At 43.4% G+C, this 18,850-nt stretch overlaps 1 pseudogene; it reads left to right on the top strand.

The window, feature by feature from the left end:
- The window catches only part of LOC111980821 (mitogen-activated protein kinase kinase kinase kinase 2-like), a 41,796-nt pseudogene that overhangs the window by 5,232 nt on the left and 17,714 nt on the right, over positions 1-18,850 (top strand).

Below are 18,850 nucleotides of genomic sequence, written 5' to 3'. Positions count from 1 at the left end.
TCTCCCATCTCCACAGAGGAACTCTGGAGCTCTGTCAGAGTGACCATCGGGTTCTTGGTCACCTCCCTGACCAAGGCCCTACTCCCCAATTGCTCAGTTTGGCCGGGCGGCCAGCTCCAGGAAGATCTTGATTTTATTTATTTATTTATTTATTTCACCTTTATTTAACCAGGGAGGCAAGTTGAGAACACGTTCTCATTTACAATTGCGACTTGGCCAAGATAAAGCAAAGCAGTTCGACACATACAACAAACATAGAGTTACACATGGAGTAAAACAAACATACAGTCAATAATACAGTAGAAAAAATAAGTCTATATACAATGTGAGCAGTGAGGTGAGATAAGGGAGTAAAGGCAAAAAAAGGCCATATGTGGCGAAGTAAATACAATATAGCAAGTAAAACACTGGAATGGTTGATGCAGTGGAAGAATGTGCAATAGAGAATATAAATAATGGGTGCAAAGGAGCAACATAAATAAATAAATAAATAAATATACTTTCCGAATGCACTTTACGTACACACATGAAAATTGACGCCACACACACACTTACACAATACATGTACATGGACACCTACATGTACATATTACCTCAATTACCTTGTAGCCCTGCACATTGACTCAGTACCGGAACTCCTAGTATGTAGCCGCTTTATAGTCATTTTATCTTTTCTCTGTATACATCAATGATGTTGCTCTTGCTGCTGGTGATTCTCTGATCCATCTCTACGCAGACGACACCATTCTGTATACTTCTGGCCCTTCTTGGACACTGTGTTAACAACCCTCCAGACAGCTTCAATGCAATACAACTCTCCTTTCGTGGCCTCCAACTGCTCTTAAATGCAAGTAAACTAAATGCATGCTCTTCAACCATCGCTGCCACCACCTGTCCAGCATCACTACTCTGGACGGTTCTGACTTAGAATATGTGGACAATTACAAATAACTAGGTGTCTGTTAGACTGTAAACTCTCCTTCCAGACTCCCATTAAGCATCTCCAATCCAAAATTAAATCGAATCGGCTTCCTATTTCGCAACAAAGCATCCTTCACTCATGCTGCCAAACATACCCTCGTAAAACTGACTATAGTACCTACCGATCCTGGACTTCGGCGATGTCATTTATAAAATAGCCTCCAAAACTCTACTCAGCAAATTGGATGAGTCTATCACAGTGCCATCCGTTTTGTCACCAAAGCCCATATACTACCCACCACTGCGACCTCTATGCTCTCGTTGGCTGGCCCTCGCTTCATATTCGTCGCCAAACCCACTGGCTCCAGGTCATCTATAAGTCGTTGCTAGGTAAATCCCCGCCTTATCTAGCTCACTGGTCACCTAGCAGCACTCACCCGTGCACCGCTCCAGCAGGTATATTTCACTGGTCACCCACAAGCCTATTCCTCCTTTGGCTGCCTTTCCTTCCAGTTCTCTGCTGCCAATGACTGGAACGAATTGCAAAAATCACGAAGCTGGAGAACTCATATCTCCCTCACTAACTTTAAGCATCAGCTGTCAGAGCAGCTCACAGATCACTGCACCTGTACATAGCCCATCTGAAATAACCATCCAACTACCTCATCCCCATATATATTATTTTTTTTTTTTTGCTCCTTTGCACCCCAGTATCTCTACTTGCACATTCATCTTCTGCACATCTATCACTCCAGTGTTTAATTGCTGAATTGTAATTACTTCGCCCACTACCTATTTATTGCCTACCTCCCTAATCTACCTCATTTGCACACACTGTATATAGATTTTTCCCCATTGTGTTATTGACTGTATGTTTGTTTATTCCATGTGTAACTCTGTATTGTTGTTTGTGTCGCACTGCTTTGCTTTATCTTGGCCAGGTCGCAGTTGTAAATGAAAACTTGTTCTCAACTGGCCTATCTGGTGAAATAAAATTTTAAAAAAAGTGTTACTATTTCCTTTATTTTTTATTTTTGTAATTTTTCTTACTTTTTAATCTGCATTGTTGGGAAAGGCTCGTAAGTAAGCATTTCACTGTGAAGTCTCAACCTGTTGTATTGGGCATGTGACAAATCCAATTTGATTTGAGGGGCTATTTCGGACGCACCCTGGGACTGTGTAGAACAGACCTCTCACCAACAGGCCTCTCACCATCCAACACACCCTGTCTCCTGCTGTTGCATCAATACAAGGTTATGCTGAATGTCAGAGAGAGCAGGTGACCAGCCGGGCCATAAAACCAGGAACTAAGTAATATTGGGTATTTTATCATCAAGATGGCTGACTAGGGGACTTGGGTCTTTTATCATCAAGATGGCTGACTAGGGGACTTGGGTCTTTTATCATCAAGATGGCTGACTAGGGGGCTTGGGTCTTTTATCATCAAGATGGCTGACTAGGGGACTTGGGTCTTTTATCATCAAGATGGCTGACTAGGGTCTTTTATCATCAAGATGGCTGACTAGGGGGCTTGGGTCTTGGATGGATGCCCAGGGCCTCCAAACAGAGATGAAAATGCATTAAGAAAAAGTTAGAGAAAAAACAGATAATAGACTGTTGTAAATAGAGCAATTGCAAGGAGTCATCAGCAAGTTGATGCAAAAGACATAAGGAAACATTGATTACTGTTGGTTTTGTTCCACTCTAATGGAATCTAGAGCTGTAGGCCTATGTCCTGCTGCTGACTAATATATGGCATTCTGTGGCCTGTATGCTCTGTAGCCTGTTAACAGGAAAGTTCACACTAGTAATCACTCACAGCTAACTTTATCATTTCCTTCAGGCTCGAAACATCAGGAGTTCAGCAATGGCAGCCATCAAAATAGTCAAACTGGATCCTGGTAAGTGAAAAGCTCAGTGTTGTCAGACCTGTATTATGGGTCAATTCTTGCATTTTTAGCCTTCATGCATTTTTTGTGTAGTACATTCTTAACTCTTTGTAAACAATATATTGTGTGTGATACAGTGATACAACTACTACTAGTATTAGCAGCAGTAGTAGTAGTAGTTATAGTACTAGTATCAGTAGTAGTAGTAGTAGTAGTAGCAGTAGTAGCAGTAGTAGTAGTAGGAGTATCAGTGATAGTAGTAGTAGTAGTATCAGTAGTAGTAGTATCAGTAGTAGCAGTAGTATCAGTAGTAGTAGTAGTAGTAGCAGTAGTAGTAGTAGTAGTATCAGTAGTAGTAGTATCAGTAGTAGCAGTCGTATCAGTAGTAGTAGTAGTAGCAGTAGTAGTAGTAGTATAGTTCTAGTACTAGTATCAGTACTAGTAGTAGTATAGTTCTAGTATCAGTAATAGTATTAGTAGTACTAGTAATACTAGTATACAGCAGCAGTAGTAGTAGCAGCGGTAGTAGCAGTAGTAGCAGCAGTAGTAGTAGCAGCAATAGTAGTAGTAGTAGTAGCATCAATAGTAGTAGCAGTAGTAGTAGCAACAGTAGTAACAGTAGTAGTAGTAGTAGCAGTAGTAGCTGCGGTAGTAGCAGCAGTAGTAGCAGCAGCAGTAGTAGTAGTTCTAGTACTAATATCAATATTAGTGTTGAGATGTCAGAACATGTGACCTGCATGCTCTCTGTTCAGGTGATATCACATCCATCCAGCAGGAGATCACTATGATGAAGGAATGTAAGCACAAGAATATCGTGGCCTATTTCGGCAGCTATCACAGGTACATGTRTAAGCTTGTCTGATTTTACACTTTATGATGGTCCACGTCCATCCATGGAATTCCTTGGATTGTGAGTGTTCTTGGATGTGTTATTGGATGTGTCGAAATCCACTCTTATCTCAAACACCCACTACTAGGACATAGAATGCAACACTCTCTCCCACACCACAGATAATGTAGAGCTCCACACAAAAAAGCTCTATTGCTGAGAGAGGTCATTAACAAACACATAGGGAGAAACATATGCACGCACACACATACACACACACACACACACACACTGTCACTGACTTTAAAATGATTTCACTCAAGGTTCTCTCTTTTTTAGCTTGGTCCTCTTGGAACGTCTGAGTTGTTACCTCTGTAACATTTCAAGGGCAGATAATAATGTGATTTGTTTGGATTGTAAAACTTCTCTACAGCCAAGTTCTCAGAAAGCTGTCTAAATATTCAGATGTAAATACCCTTTTTTAGTCTGGAAAGCCAACGGAACAGAAGGCGTTGACAAAAGACTGATAATAAAACTGGATCTATCATTTTTGCAGGAACACAAAATTATGGATATGCATGGAGTACTGTGGAGGGGGGTCGTTACAAGACATTTACCACGGTACGCACAGCTGAAACTATTTTCCACCCTCCCTTGTATGTGCCATTAATCTCACTGGTATACTGGTATTTCCACAGTGACTGGGCCGTTCAAGGAGAAGCAGATAGCCTACATCTGCAGAGAAACCCTCCAGGTTAGTCAGTCATATAACATATGAGCTCTCTCACTTTCCTAACTGGGGGATACAGTCACAATATAATCGCATGTCTTTCTAACCACAGGAAAGCGATGCATCAAGTTTCGTGGCACCACACACAGCACAGCAACATAACATTACCTTCCTTATTCATGTCAGCAGTTTGTGTTTGTTGCCAGGGCCAGCTCTAGCCTTTTGGGGAGATTGCCCGGTCAGTATTCGGCCATGATTACTACACATTTAGATAACCGGTTAGACTAACTTACCAATATAAAATGTGTTAGCTGACATGGCTAATCGAGTGACTGTCATTGACTGACACAAAAAGAGAACAACTTCTGATGGAAAACCAAATTTCAAATGTAAACCTTGTGTATTCTACTATTCTAACTGAGTTCCCCCAAAATATACATGTATGTATTTGTTTTGGAGGGGGGGGGGGTTGCTAATGGGCTGGGGGCCCTAAGCGACTGCTTATGTTGCTTATGCCTGGAGCCGGCCCTGTTTGTTGCTCACTGTTGTGTTGTGACTGGCTCCATAAGCTTGTAGGCAGAGATGGGKCGAATTTCTGTTACGTGTATTTGAAATTAGTATTTCAATTACTTTTGAGTATTTTGTCATATGTATTTATTTCAGTGGCCTGAACTACAATCCAATATATTTTTCAACAAGACACTTTAGAGAGTATTTTGTATTTTCTAAATAATTTTCAACAGTCCTGAAATAAAATGATATAGGGTCTTTTTCTATGTATTCTAATTCAATARAATARTTTGCAAAAGTATTTTGTATTTTATTTTGATACATTGGTCTTTAGGATATTTTGGAATTGTATTTTATAATTTTTGCCGATCTCTGCTTGTGGGGTGAACTAATGATGAGGTTGAGAGATTTGTCAAACTGATTCTGTGTTTTTGTTTTTCGACAGGGCTTGTACCACCTGCATGAGACAAGTAAAATGCATAGGGACATAAAGGTATCATTTTGACATAGCTGTATGTTATTGTTGTCAGTCTGTGGATCTTCTGTGTTTATATCTTTGTGAGCTTGTGTGTGTGTTTGTATGTGCGCTTGTGTGTGTGTGTGTGTCCATCTGTCTATAGGGAGCAAATATCCTCATCACAACGAACATGAAACATGGTATGAGCGAGCGCAAAGACCTGGGTCATGGACATCTTATCTCGAGAGACCAGCCCCAAACACACCAGCACACAACCAGATATGCAACTTTCAGGGAAGTCAGGACCCATATACACACAACCACACACACACACCTACACACACACCACCACACACACACAAGTCACCACAGTTCACAGGCAAACAACAGCATACTAACACACACACACTACACACAGCACCACCTACATCATCAAACTATTCACATAACAAACACGACACAAACATCATGCTCGTCTGCTAGATAAAACTTGGAGGATTACAGGCAGTGCTAATAACGCCACTCATAAGCACATAGTTGGATTCACTGCGATTCAGTCTCCCTCGTGGCGACTAGACCTGTCTCTGACGTCATCTGTCTCTGTTTTCATGCAGCACGATTTTGGAGTGCTGCAAGAGACAGGCCTTCTGTAAGCCAAAGCGAAGCTCTTTATAGGAACTCCTACTGGTTAAGATACTGAAGTCAGCAGAACATCCTGATCTGTCTGCTTTACGATAGACCCTGATGGTCGTGCTTCTAATGCAGACCGATTGCGTCTGCTTTACGTAGACACTGATGTGCGTCTGCTTTACCGTAGACACTATGGTCTGCTTTACGTAGACTGATTGGTCTGCTTTACGTAGCACAACTAGATTGTCTGCTTACCGTGAATAGTCCGTAGACACTGATTGGTCTGCTTTGAGCACGAGTAGACATGCTAAGACATTGGTCTGCTTTACGTATCGACCCTCGATTGGTCTGCTTTACGTAGACCACTCGAGAAGTGTTCTGCTTACGTAGACACTCGCTTTGACTCTGCTCTTCCTGCACGTAGCATGTTTCCACTGCACGTAGACACGGATTGGGTCTGCTTTACGTAGACACTAGCTGCGACTTGAGTCTGTTTTTACGTAGACACTGATTGGTCTGCTTACGTAGACGCTGATTGGTCTGCTTTACGTAGACACTGATTGGTCTGCTTTAGGTAGACCTGATTGGCTCTGTTTACGTAGACACTGATTGGTCTGCTTTACGTAGACACTGATTGGTCTGCTTTACGTAGACACTGAGTTGGTCTGCTTTCAGAGTGACCTGAATGTGGTCTGGTCAATCGATAGTAAATACATGTGTCTTCTACAGAACAACTTTCAGGATCATTATGAAATTAATATTTTATTAATCTATATGACAAGTCTTACAATGCATTATAACCATTAATAATACTCCATATCTCATCTGACTGGTATTTATGTACCTACGTGCCAGGATGGCACCGGAGGTGGCAGCAGTGGAGAAGAAGGGGGGGTACAACCATCTGTGTGACTCATCTGGGCGGTGTCATCACGGCCATCGAGCTGGCAGAGCTCCAGCCGCCTATGTTGTGAACCTCCACCCTAGGGTGAACAAGGTGGCCCATGCGGCGACAGACACCAGACACAGATGACACGAACAATCATAACAGACACAGAACGACAAAGCCCACAAGGCACAGACGGAGACACAAACAGAGACAAAGGCACAGACCACAACAGAGACAGAGGCAACAGACACAAACGAGACAGAGGCAGAGACACAAACAGAGACGAGGCACAGACACCAACAGAGACAGAGGCACAAGACACAAACAGAGCAAGACACAACGAGCCAGACACAAGACAGAGAACAGAGCACAGAGCACAAACAGAGACAGAGGCACAGACACAACAGAGACAGAGGCACAGCAAACGCACACAACAGAGACAGAGGCACAGACACAAAGGACAGAGCACAGACACCAAACCAGAGACAGAGAGAGCACAGACACAAACAGAGACAGGCACAGACACACACAGAGACAGAGGCACAGACAACAAACAGAGACACAGAGGCACAGACACACACAGAAGACAGAGGCACAGACACACACGAGACAGCAGACCAGACACAAACAGAGGACAGAGGCACAGAGACAAGACAGCAAGACCGAGCACAGCACACAACCAGGCACAAAAAAAAGACAACACAAAGAGGCGACAAAAGAAAACCCCAGAACGAGGCACAGAGACAGAGGAGCAGGCACAGACAGAGGCACAGACACAAACAGAGACAGAGGCACAGACACACAGAGCACAGACACACACAGAGACAGAGCGCCACAGGCGAACCAAACAGACGACAGAGGCACAGAGACACAAGACACAGACAGAGGGCACAGACACAACAGAGACAGAGGCACAGACACAAACAGAGACAGAGAGCACAGACACAACAGAGACCGAGGCACAGACACAAACAGAGCACAGACACAAACAGAGGACAGACACCACAGAGACAGAGGCACAGACACAAACAGAGACAGAGGCACAGAACAAACAGAGACAGGCCACAGACACAACAGAGAGGCATCAGACACACACAGAGACAGAGGCATCAGACAGGCAAGAAAAGAGCCAGACCTCCGCGGATATCCAGGCAGAGACAGGGACACAGACGTGGCTCCATACCAGTCCCCTCTGGACTCCAGCCTTAACCTCAACAATAAGTAGTTTCCATTCTATCCCTTTTTCCTTCATTCCTTTAGATCCACCATAATTGCATTGAAAAGTTGGATAAAAGAGAGACAGATGAAGATAGATATTTGTGTTATGTTGCATTTTTGTGGGTTATCCACATACCTCAATATGGTATAATATGGTGTGTGACTCAAAACTATCCCCCACACTTTGGTAGCACATGTGTTTGTGCTACAGACAACCCCCCTCTGTACTGCTCGTTGTTATGCCAAACATGTCAGCGAATGACAAAGGAGTTGGCTTAAGCACATAATAAACAGATCTCTACAACCAGGCTAGGTTTTCTACTGTGTTGACATTTCAAACTACTAAAACTGTGTTCCAGAGCCTTGATGTTGATGTCAAAAAGCAGCTTCCAGCCTCCCAGGCTCAAGGACAAGACCAAGTGGTGAGATGAATATGATTACACCGTATTTCCAAAATAATTCAGACAACTCAGAATGCAGCATCTGTGACATACCTGRACTCTAAAAGCATCCTCCTGACACTAGACTGTTCTCTGAATGCAGCATCCATATTCTCCAGGATGGGTATGTGTTTCTGCTGTCTCATCTCTGTCACTTTCCCCGAAGGTCTGCAGGGTTCCAGAGCTTTGTGAAGATGTCCCTCATCAAGAACCCTAGGAAGAGGCCGTCGGCCGAAACGTTACTGCAGGTACACTACCGTGCACTCTGCTCATTATTAATTCATCATTATAAACTGGGTGGTTTGGGCCCTGAATGCTGATTGGCTGACAGCCGTGGTATATCAGACCTTATACCACGGGTATGACAAAAGATTTATAAGGCACCGCGGGGGTTTGTGATATATGGCCAATACACCACGGCTAAGGGCTGTGTACAGGCACTCCGTGTTGCGTCGTGCTTTGAACATTCCTTAGCCGTGGTATATTGCCTTATTGCTATTGTAAACTGGTTACCGATGTAATTACTACAGTAAAAATACATTTTCGGTCATACTTGTGGTATACCACAGCTTTCAGCCAATCAGRATTCAGGACTCGAACCACCCGGTTTATAATAAGGAACAGCCCCTGAAAGACGATCAGTACTCCCCATTGTTTTAGACAGAGCCTCTGGTAAAAGATGGCGCTGGAGGGAATGGCTGCCATTTTATAGGCTCCTAAACAACTCTGCTACTTTGTGTGTTTTTTCACGTTGTTTGTAACTTATTTTGTACATAATGCTGCTGCTACTGTCTCTTATGACCGAAAAGAGCTTCTGGATATCAGAACAGCGATTACTCACCTTGAACTGGACAKAGATTTTTTCTTTAATGAGTCTGACGCAAAGGTTCTCCGAGACCAGGTCCAAATCCCTATCAATCGCGTGAAGAAAAGACAGAAATACAGGGGGTGGAAATCGGAGTGCCTTGTAAAAATGTGTCGGCGAGTGTGTAACCRGTCTCTACCATTCGCTCTATTGGCCAACGTGCAATCACTGGAAAATCTCAGCTTGAGACTATCCTACCAACGGGACATTAAAAACTGTAATATCTTATMGTTCACCTAGTCATGGCTGAATGACGACACGGATAATATTCAGTTGGCTGGGTTGTCCGTGCATCGYCAGGACAGAACAGCTACGTCTGGTAAGACGGGGGGTGTGTGTCTATTTGTCAATAACAGCTGGTGCYCGATGTCTAATATTAAGGAGGMCTCYAGGTATTGCTCGCCTGAGMTWGAGTACCTCATGATAAACTGTAGACCATACTATCTACCAAGAGKGTTTTCATATATATTTTTAGTACCTGTCCATTTACCACCACAAACTGATGCTGGCACTAAGACCACACTCAACAAGCTGTATAAGGCCATAAGCAAACAAGAAAATGCTCATCCAGAAGCAGCGTTCCTAGTGTCTGGGGACTTTTTACCTKATTTCAACCAGCATGTCACATGTGCAACCAGTGGAAAAATAATTCTAGACCACCTTTACTCCACACACAGAGATGCAAACAAGCTCTCCCTCGTTCTCCATTTGGCAATCTGACCATAATTCTATCCTCCTGATTCCTGCTTACAAGCAAAAACTAAAGCAAGAAGTACCAGTGACTCACTCAATACGGAAGTGGTCAGATGACATGTGTTCTACGCTACAGGACTGTTTTACTAGAACAGACTGGAATATGTTCTGGGATTCATCCAATGGCATTGAGGAGTATAACACCTTAGTCACAGGCAACATCAATAAGTGCATTTACGATGTCGTCCCCACAGTGACCGTACATACATATCCCAACCAGAAGCCATGGATTACAGGCAACATCCGCATCGAGCTAAAGGCAAGACCTGCCGCTTTCAAGGAGCGGAACACTAATCRGGAASCTTATAAGAAATGCCCTCAGACGAACCATCAAACAGGCAAAGCATCAATACAGGATTAAGATTGAATCCTACTACACCGGCTCTGATGCTCGTCAGATGTGGCAGGGCTTGCAAATTATTACGGACTACAAAGGGAAACCCAGTCGCGAGCTGCCCAGTGACGCGAGCCTACCAGATGAGCTAAATGCCTTTTATGCTCTCTTCGAGGCAAGCAACACTGAGGCATGCACTCCATAGCCGATGTGAGCAAGACRTTTAAATAGGTCAACATTCACAAYGCCGCGGTGCCAGACGGATTACCAGGACGTGTACTCAGAGCATGGGTGGACCCAACTGGCAAGTGTCTTCACTGACATTTTCAACCTTTCCCTGACCGAGTCTGTAATACCTATATGTTTCAAGCAGACCACCATAGTCCCTGTGCCCAAGAAAGCGAAGGTAACCTGCCTAAATGACTACCGACCCGTAGCACTCACGTCAGTAGCCATGAAGTGCTTTGAAAGGCTGGTCATGGCTCACATCAACACCTTCATCCCGGAAACCCTAGACCCAATCCAATTCGCATACCGCCCCAACAGATCCATAGATTACGTAATCTCAAWCGCACTCCACACTGCCATTTCCCACCTGGACGAAAGGAACACCTATGTGAGAATGATGTTCATTGACTACAGKTCAGCGTTCAACACAAAGCTCATTACTAAGCTAAGGTTCATGGGACTAAACACCTACCTCTGCAACTGGATCCTGGACTTCCTGACGGGCCGCTCCCATGTGGTAAGGGGTAAGGGTAGGCAACAACACATTTGCCACGCTGATCCTCAACACGGGGGCCCCTCAGGTGTGCGTGCTTAGTCCCCTACTGTACTCCCTGTTCACCCATGACTGTGTGGCCAGGCACAACTCCAACACCAAGTTTGCTGACGACACAACAGTGGTAGGCCTGATCACCGACAACAATGAGAGCCTATAGGGAGGAGGTCAGAGACTTGACAGTGTGGTGCCAGGACAACAACCTCTCCCTCAACGTGAGCAACACAAATGAGATGATCGTGGACTACAGGAAGGAGGGCCAAACATGCCCCCATTAACATCGACGGGGCTGTAGTAGAGCGTGTCGAGAGCTTCAAGTTCCTTGGTGTCCACATCACCAACAAACTATCATGGTCCAAACACACCAAGACAGTCGTGAAGAGGGCACGACAACACCTTTCCCCCTCAGGATATTTGGCATSGGTCCCCAGATCCTCAAAAAGTTCTACAGCTGCACCATCTAGAGCATCCTGYCCGGTTGCATCACCGCCTGGTATGGCAACTGCTCGGKATCCGACAGTAAGGAGCTACAGAGGGTAGTGCGTATGGCCCAGTACATCACTGGGGRCAAGCTTCCTGATATCCAGGACCTATATACTAGGCGGTGTCAGAGGAAGGCCCKAAAAATTGTTAGACTCCAYTCACCCAAGTCATAGACTGTTCTCTCTGCTACCGTTCGGCAAGCTGTACCGGAGCACCAAGTGTAAGGAACGACGCTGGTAGACGAGAAGCAGGTACAGGGAGTGAACATTTCATGAGCAACGGACATGGAACAGGACAGGACAGTGTCTGGACATGAACACATATTGACATTAATGTTGACACCGGGAACAAATGGYSGAGCAGACAGTTATAGACGGGGCAATCAACAAAGGGAAGGAGTCCAGGTGAGTCCAATGAGTGCTGTTYCGCGTAATGATGGTGATAGGTGTGCGTAATGAAGGGCAGCCTGGCGCCCTCGAGRGCKAGAGAGGGAGAGCGGGAGCAGYCGTGACACKAAGTCTAGGTTCAAAAGGCCCTTAACAGCTTCTACCCCCAAGCCATAAGACTGCTGAACAATTAATAAAATGGCCACCCAGACTWTTAACATTTGATTTTACAATACTGCTACTCGCTGTTTATTATCTATGCATAGTCACTTTACCCCTACCTACATGTACAAATTACCTCGACTAACCTGTARCRCCGCACATTGACTTGGTACCGGTACCCCCTGTATATACAATAGCCTCTGTATTGTTATTTTATTGTGTTACTTTTTATTTTATTTTTTACTTTAGTTTATTTAGTAAATKTTTTCTTAACTCTATTTCTTGAACTGCAATGTTGGTTAAGGGCTGGTAAGTAAGCATTTCACAGTAAGGTCTACARCTGTTGTATTCGGCGCATGTGACAAATAAAATTGGATTTGGTCTAAAGCCTCTGTCTGAGGTGCTAAAAGCATAGCCATCCTAGGATCCTGTGRTTATTTCTATAGGGGCCCATAACAGGGGTGCAGCAGCTGAGAGAGAGCAAGGAAACTAATGATGAAGTGATTTATTGATGTAGTGCCACATAAAAGCTATAGGTCATTAGCTGTATCTCTTGCCGTCTCCCCAGCACCCGTTTGTGACCCAGTTGCTGACCCGTAACCTGATTATTGAGCTGCTGGACATGGCCAATAACCCTGACCTCCACTCCACACACAGCATGGACGACAACGATCTGGAGGTGAGGATAGGTGACCATAGACAGACAGACATGCACACACACATGCAGGCATGCAAGTACACACGCCGAATGCACACCCACACAAACACACAAAACACACACACACACTTGCTTTGTAACACATGGCAATCACCTAGCTCTCTCTGGAAAATTGCTTGGTCCTAGTGTGATTTATTCTGTGAATGTATAACACATCCGTGTGTTTGTCTGTAGAATGGAGAAGCTGCTCCTGATAAGATCCAGTCTGCAGGGAAACTCCTGCCTGCAGAGAGGACTCTGTCTGAAGAGCAGCGTGAGTCTTCAAATCCCTACACAATTTGTACACTGAAACCCCATCGRCAGCCCACACAACGCACCATCACAACAATGTGTGAAGAGGTTATAGAAGTACTCATGTCCCCATATGCAAAACCATCCTAATAAACAATGTCAATGAGAGCCTTCTGCCCTGAACATCTTCATCTGAAATGTGGTCTGGCTATTACTGTTAATACGGTACACCTGCCCACGGTAATTCAAGTGATCACTCATCTGTAGTTAGAGAAGGGCCGTGTATGTGTGTTGATTGTCGATCATGTGTTTGTGTGTGTGTGTGTGTGTGTGAGCGTGCGTGCGTATCTATCTGTATGTCTGTGTGTTCGTGTGTGTGTGTGTATCTGTGTGTATTATGTGTGCCTGGAGAGTTGAGGTCAACATCACCCTTACTGGCATAATGTGTGAAACTGGGGCAGATGGAGCAGGACACAACACACTTGGGTTCCTGACCTCTGTGACAAGAAGCCCATTGGGACTTGGAGGTGGTGGAGAGGAAGTCCCCAAGTCTTAGAGTCACCCGACACAGAGAGACACATAGAGGGGTCACTGTCCTGCACATGCACATGGCATGTTCCCTCTGTTGTCCTCTGACGTGCCCACACGTGAGGAGTGGTTCTGGGGGGAGGAGGTGGGGGAAACGAGGAGTGCGGGGGGGGGGGTGATTGAGGAACTATTGCTATGTCTCCTATCAGTGAGGTTACAGCATACACAGGGTGTGGTGGTGGTGGACAATGTGCCCACTCTGCAGCAGCCAGGGACAAGACAGCATATATTTAGACAAGCATGTCAACACGAAAACAAATACATGGTGCTAGTGGAGAGGGGTGTTGTGACTCTTCTTGTATGGGCATCACAATGYGTCTTCTGGGGTGAAAGGTAAAGCTGCCTGAAGCCGATGACTTGGTATTACTGTAACACAGTGATATGGGCTCAGTATGAGAGTAGTTTACCAATCGATCTGAATACGTAACAAGAGATGATAAGAGGACAGTGGGATAGCGATCCACCTGGATTTTATCCAATGGCATTGATAGTAAATTCATCACATAAAAGGATCATGCCATATTATAAAACATGTTTCGGCTCAGSAGTTATTAAATACATATATTGTATTGAAGTGTACATTTTCCTCATGATCAACTTAGTTGTGTTTCCCTTAGTGGACCAGGTGAAGTTTGGGCCTCCGTTGAGGAAAGTGACAGAGCCTTATCCTGATATGGTGAGTCACATTTCTTTCTTGTGTTTTACATGTTGGGGTTTATGATTTGATATCATAATTTGATTTACATAGAATGTCAACATAGAATGGCTATTTGGGGCAGTGGGAGATGTATGAGTTCTATTGATAGGGATATTATGGGTGTGTATGTTGTTGATGATTCTTCGTAATTTTTCAGCAAAGCTCGTATGGAGACGATTGGGACGTCTCAGAAGAGGACACTGAGTCACCGTAAGATGCTCCTCTTCCACAGTTAACTATTGGTAGCAGTACGTCAAACAAACATTATTACGAGCATTATTTCAAATCTACTGTCTGTGTGTATGGCCGTGGACCTGACGTTCCCACTAGAGCAAGTTTACAGGAGAACAATAATGAAAAACCCCTGAATCCATAACAGAAAACACTAGCTCCAACCCTCCCATTGTCACAGAATAGGCGATTCTCTGTCACATCATGTTCTCAGAACTAGTGGCTCCATAGAGAGATTAACATCTTGTCTTCCTGTTTCAGGAGCCTGTTGGAATGTGTGGAGGAAGCTCTGCAGCTGAGGTAGGCCAGCAGACCACCCATTGTAAAAACACTATTCAGCAGTATTCTACCCGGCGACAATGCCTCTTATCAAGGAAGCTGTGGAAGTTTGTTTAATCACATTGAAATTAATACCTTTTGAATACTTGACATTATCTGATAAAGAACTAAATAATATTTGATCACTATTATTGTTGGGGTATGCATATTCACAATTAATTGACCCTGCCCTGCTCCAAATKTTGTCCTAATAAGAGCCAACATAACTGAACCCATGTCAGTTTATATACTGTGAAAGCAAGCATCCCACGTGGAAAGGAAATCTGATTTACCTTTGATTTAGCAGAGAGTGCATGAGTATTATTGGTGCTACACATAAGATTTTTTTTAATGAATTTCAGAAAATGTCCATAATATATCTGCAGTAATAGTGGAATGATTGTGTTTCAAAGTATTWCGTACCCGGCAGTGTTGCGATTTGCAGTGATATTCTCCTGTTGTCAAATTGGGAAAGCTGTTATTACTTTGTGGCTGTGTTGTCTAGTGGAAATCGTGTCAAGCTGCCAATGTAGAAATCGCTCTGCCATTTCCTGATTGCTAAAATTCTACACTGTATGTAAGAAAACAAACACTGAATATTGTAGGGAATCGTTGTACCATCCCTTATAAATCAATGTGAATAACCACAGGTGTTTTTTTCCAGCTGTTTGAAGCTGGTGGACCAAAAGTAAAAGGCTCAATCCATGTTATGGGAAATGGAATGCGGGGGAGGGGGAAGATTTATTGGAACGCAGCCAAGTGCTGTTGCAATTCAGGTAGCTTCCACATAGGGGAGACATTCTGAGAAGTTATATGTGTAACACTAACATTACCATTGACTCTTTCTTTTTCCAGGAGCTTAACCATTAAGAGAGTGCCATCTGCTGGTGTAAGTAGCAATAACAGAACGCCAAGAAAACAGATCTTCTGAAACAATCAAGTGTAACGCAAGATATGAAGATAATCCTTCATACCTTTCAGCTATTTCCTATTGCATTARGTGATAGTGGTTTGTCTAATGTTTCTGGTTGTGTAGGGGGGTAAAGGTGGGAGGAAGAGTGGGTTATTCAGCCCTTCCACAGCCTCCCTGCCTGCCATCAGCTCATTCTGTCCCACCCTYGAGGACAAGGACCTCACCCTTGGCCCCAGCTCCAGCCTGGGGCCCGACTCCACCCACACACCCAAAAACTTCACGTCAGGTAAGGAAAATCCACACACAGAGTCAATGTTTACAGGTCATATTTCAATCTGTCATGACAACTGATTTGGTTCTGGGTGCTGAGATTAATATACAGTGCCTTCAGAAAGTATTCACACCTCTTGTCTTTTTCCACATTTTGTTGTGTTACAGCCTGAATTTTAAAAGTATTCAATTGAGATTGTGTGTCAATGATCTACACACAACACCCCATAATGTGAAAGTGGAATAATGATTTTAGAAATGTTTACAAATGAATAAAAAATTTGAAGCTGAAATGTATTGAGTCAATAAATATTCAACCCTTTTGTTGTACAATAGGCAAGCCTATTTAAGTTCAGGAGTAAAGATGTACTTAACAAGTCACATACGTTTCATGGACTCACTCTGTGTACAATAATAGTGTTTAACATGATTTTTAAATGACTACCACATCTCTGTACCCCACACATACAATTATCTATAAGGTCCCTCAGTCGAGCAGTGAATTTTAAGCACATATTCAACCACAAAGACTGGGAGGTTTTCCAATGGTTCGAAAGAAGGGCACCTATTGGTAGATGGGTAAAAAAAACAGACATTGAATATCCCTTTGAGCATGGTGAAGTTATCAATTACACTTTGGATGGTGTATCAACACACCCAGTCACTACAAAGATACAGGCGCCTTTCCTAACTCGGAGAGGAAGGAAACTGCTCTGGGATTTCACCATGAGGCCAATGGTGATTTTAAAAGTTACAGAGTTTAATGGCTGTGATAGGAGATAACTGAGGATGGATCAACAACATTGTAGTTACTCCACAATACTAACATAAACGACAGAGTGAAAAGAAGGAAGCCTGTACAGAATAAAAATTATTCCAAAACATGCATCCTGTTTGCAATAAGGCACTAAAATAATACTGCAAAAAATGTGGCAAAGAAATTAACTTTAGCGTTATGTTTGGGGCAAATCCAACACAACACATCACATCGCTTTTCTATGAGATAGGCCAACCCCCAAACATTACATTATAATCCTTCAATATACAGATGACACGATTCATAATATCGCCTTCAAAGTAAAGTCATGGTCTTCGGAGGAGTTTGCATACGCATAATACTACTCCACTCTTCATAATTTTAAGCATGGTGGTGGCTGCATCATGTTATGGGTATGCTGGTCATCGGGAAGGATGACATTTTTTGGGATAAAAAGAAACAGAATAGAGCTATGCACAGGTAAAACCCTAGAGGATAACTTGGTTCAGTCTGCTTTCCAACAGACACTGGGAGACAAATTCACCTTTCAGCAGGACAAATACCTAAAACACAAGGCCAAATATACACTGGAGTTGCTTACCAAGACGACATTGAATGTTCCTGATTGGCCTAGTTACAGTTTTGACTTAAATCGACTTAAAAATCTTTGGCAAATCTTGAAAATGGTTATCTATCAATGATCAACAACCAATTTGACAGCGCTTAAACCATTTTTAAAAGAATAATGGGAAAACATTGTACAATTCAGGTGTGCAAACTCTTAGAGACTTACCCAGGAAGACTSACAGCTGTAATCACTGCCAAAGATGATAATAATATGTATTGACTCAGGGGGTTCAATACTTATCTAATCAAGATATGCTGTATTAGGGTTTTGTTCTCCATTCATAAAAAAATACATATCACATTTTTCTTCCACTTTAACATTACAGTGTATTTTGTGTAGATCATTGACAGAAAAAGTACGGTTAAATCCAATTTAATCCCGCTTTGTAACACAACAAAATGTGGGAAAAAAGGGTTGTGAATACTTACTGAAGTCTGTTGATGTCAGTATTTGTATTGACAACAGAATTACTGTTCCGTATTTGCCTAGTGAGTAATATATTCCAATGCTGCAGGTAGCCACGAGGTTAAAGCGTAGGGCCAGTAACTGAAAGGCTGCTGATTCGAATACTGGAGCTGTGCCCTTGAGCAAGGCACTTAACCCTAATTGCTCCAGGGGCGCTGTGCAATGGGAAAGGGGGATACCTAGTCAGTTGTACAACTGAATGCCTTCAACTGAAATGTGTCTTCCGCATTTAACCCAACCCCTCTGAATCAGAGAGGTGCGGGAGGCTGCCATAATCGACATCCATGTCTTCAGCGCCCGAGGAACAGTGGGTTAACTGCCTTGCTCAGGGGCTGAACGACAGATTTTTACCTTGTCAGCTCAGGGGATCGATCCAGCAACCTTTCGGTTACTAGCCCAATGCTCTAACCACTAGTGACCCTGGCCATGACCCCACTCCCTGCGGGTGCCTCAGGGGAAGTTGAGATATGCAAAAAAATAACATTTCCATGACACACTGTGTATAACAGGACAAATATAAGCACCCACCAAATTATTATTATAATGCAGTCATAATATTGAGAGCTTGGGACTAAATGATTCTATCTGCATTTTGTTCTCTACCTAAATAGTACTCTAAATATRCCAATTCATGTTGTTAAGTTCAAAAGACTACTAGATAAAAATTGCTGACACCATTCCAACCAATGAGGGTTTGGAACTTTTAAGCCAATTATCTTAGAATCATTGCAGATAGAACCAGATAGTCCCAAGCTCT

Source organism: Salvelinus sp. IW2-2015, linkage group LG3, assembly GCF_002910315.2.
Source record: "Salvelinus sp. IW2-2015 linkage group LG3, ASM291031v2, whole genome shotgun sequence".
NCBI lineage: Eukaryota > Metazoa > Chordata > Actinopteri > Salmoniformes > Salmonidae > Salvelinus > Salvelinus sp. IW2-2015.
This window is presented reverse-complemented; position numbering and strand designations above follow the sequence as displayed.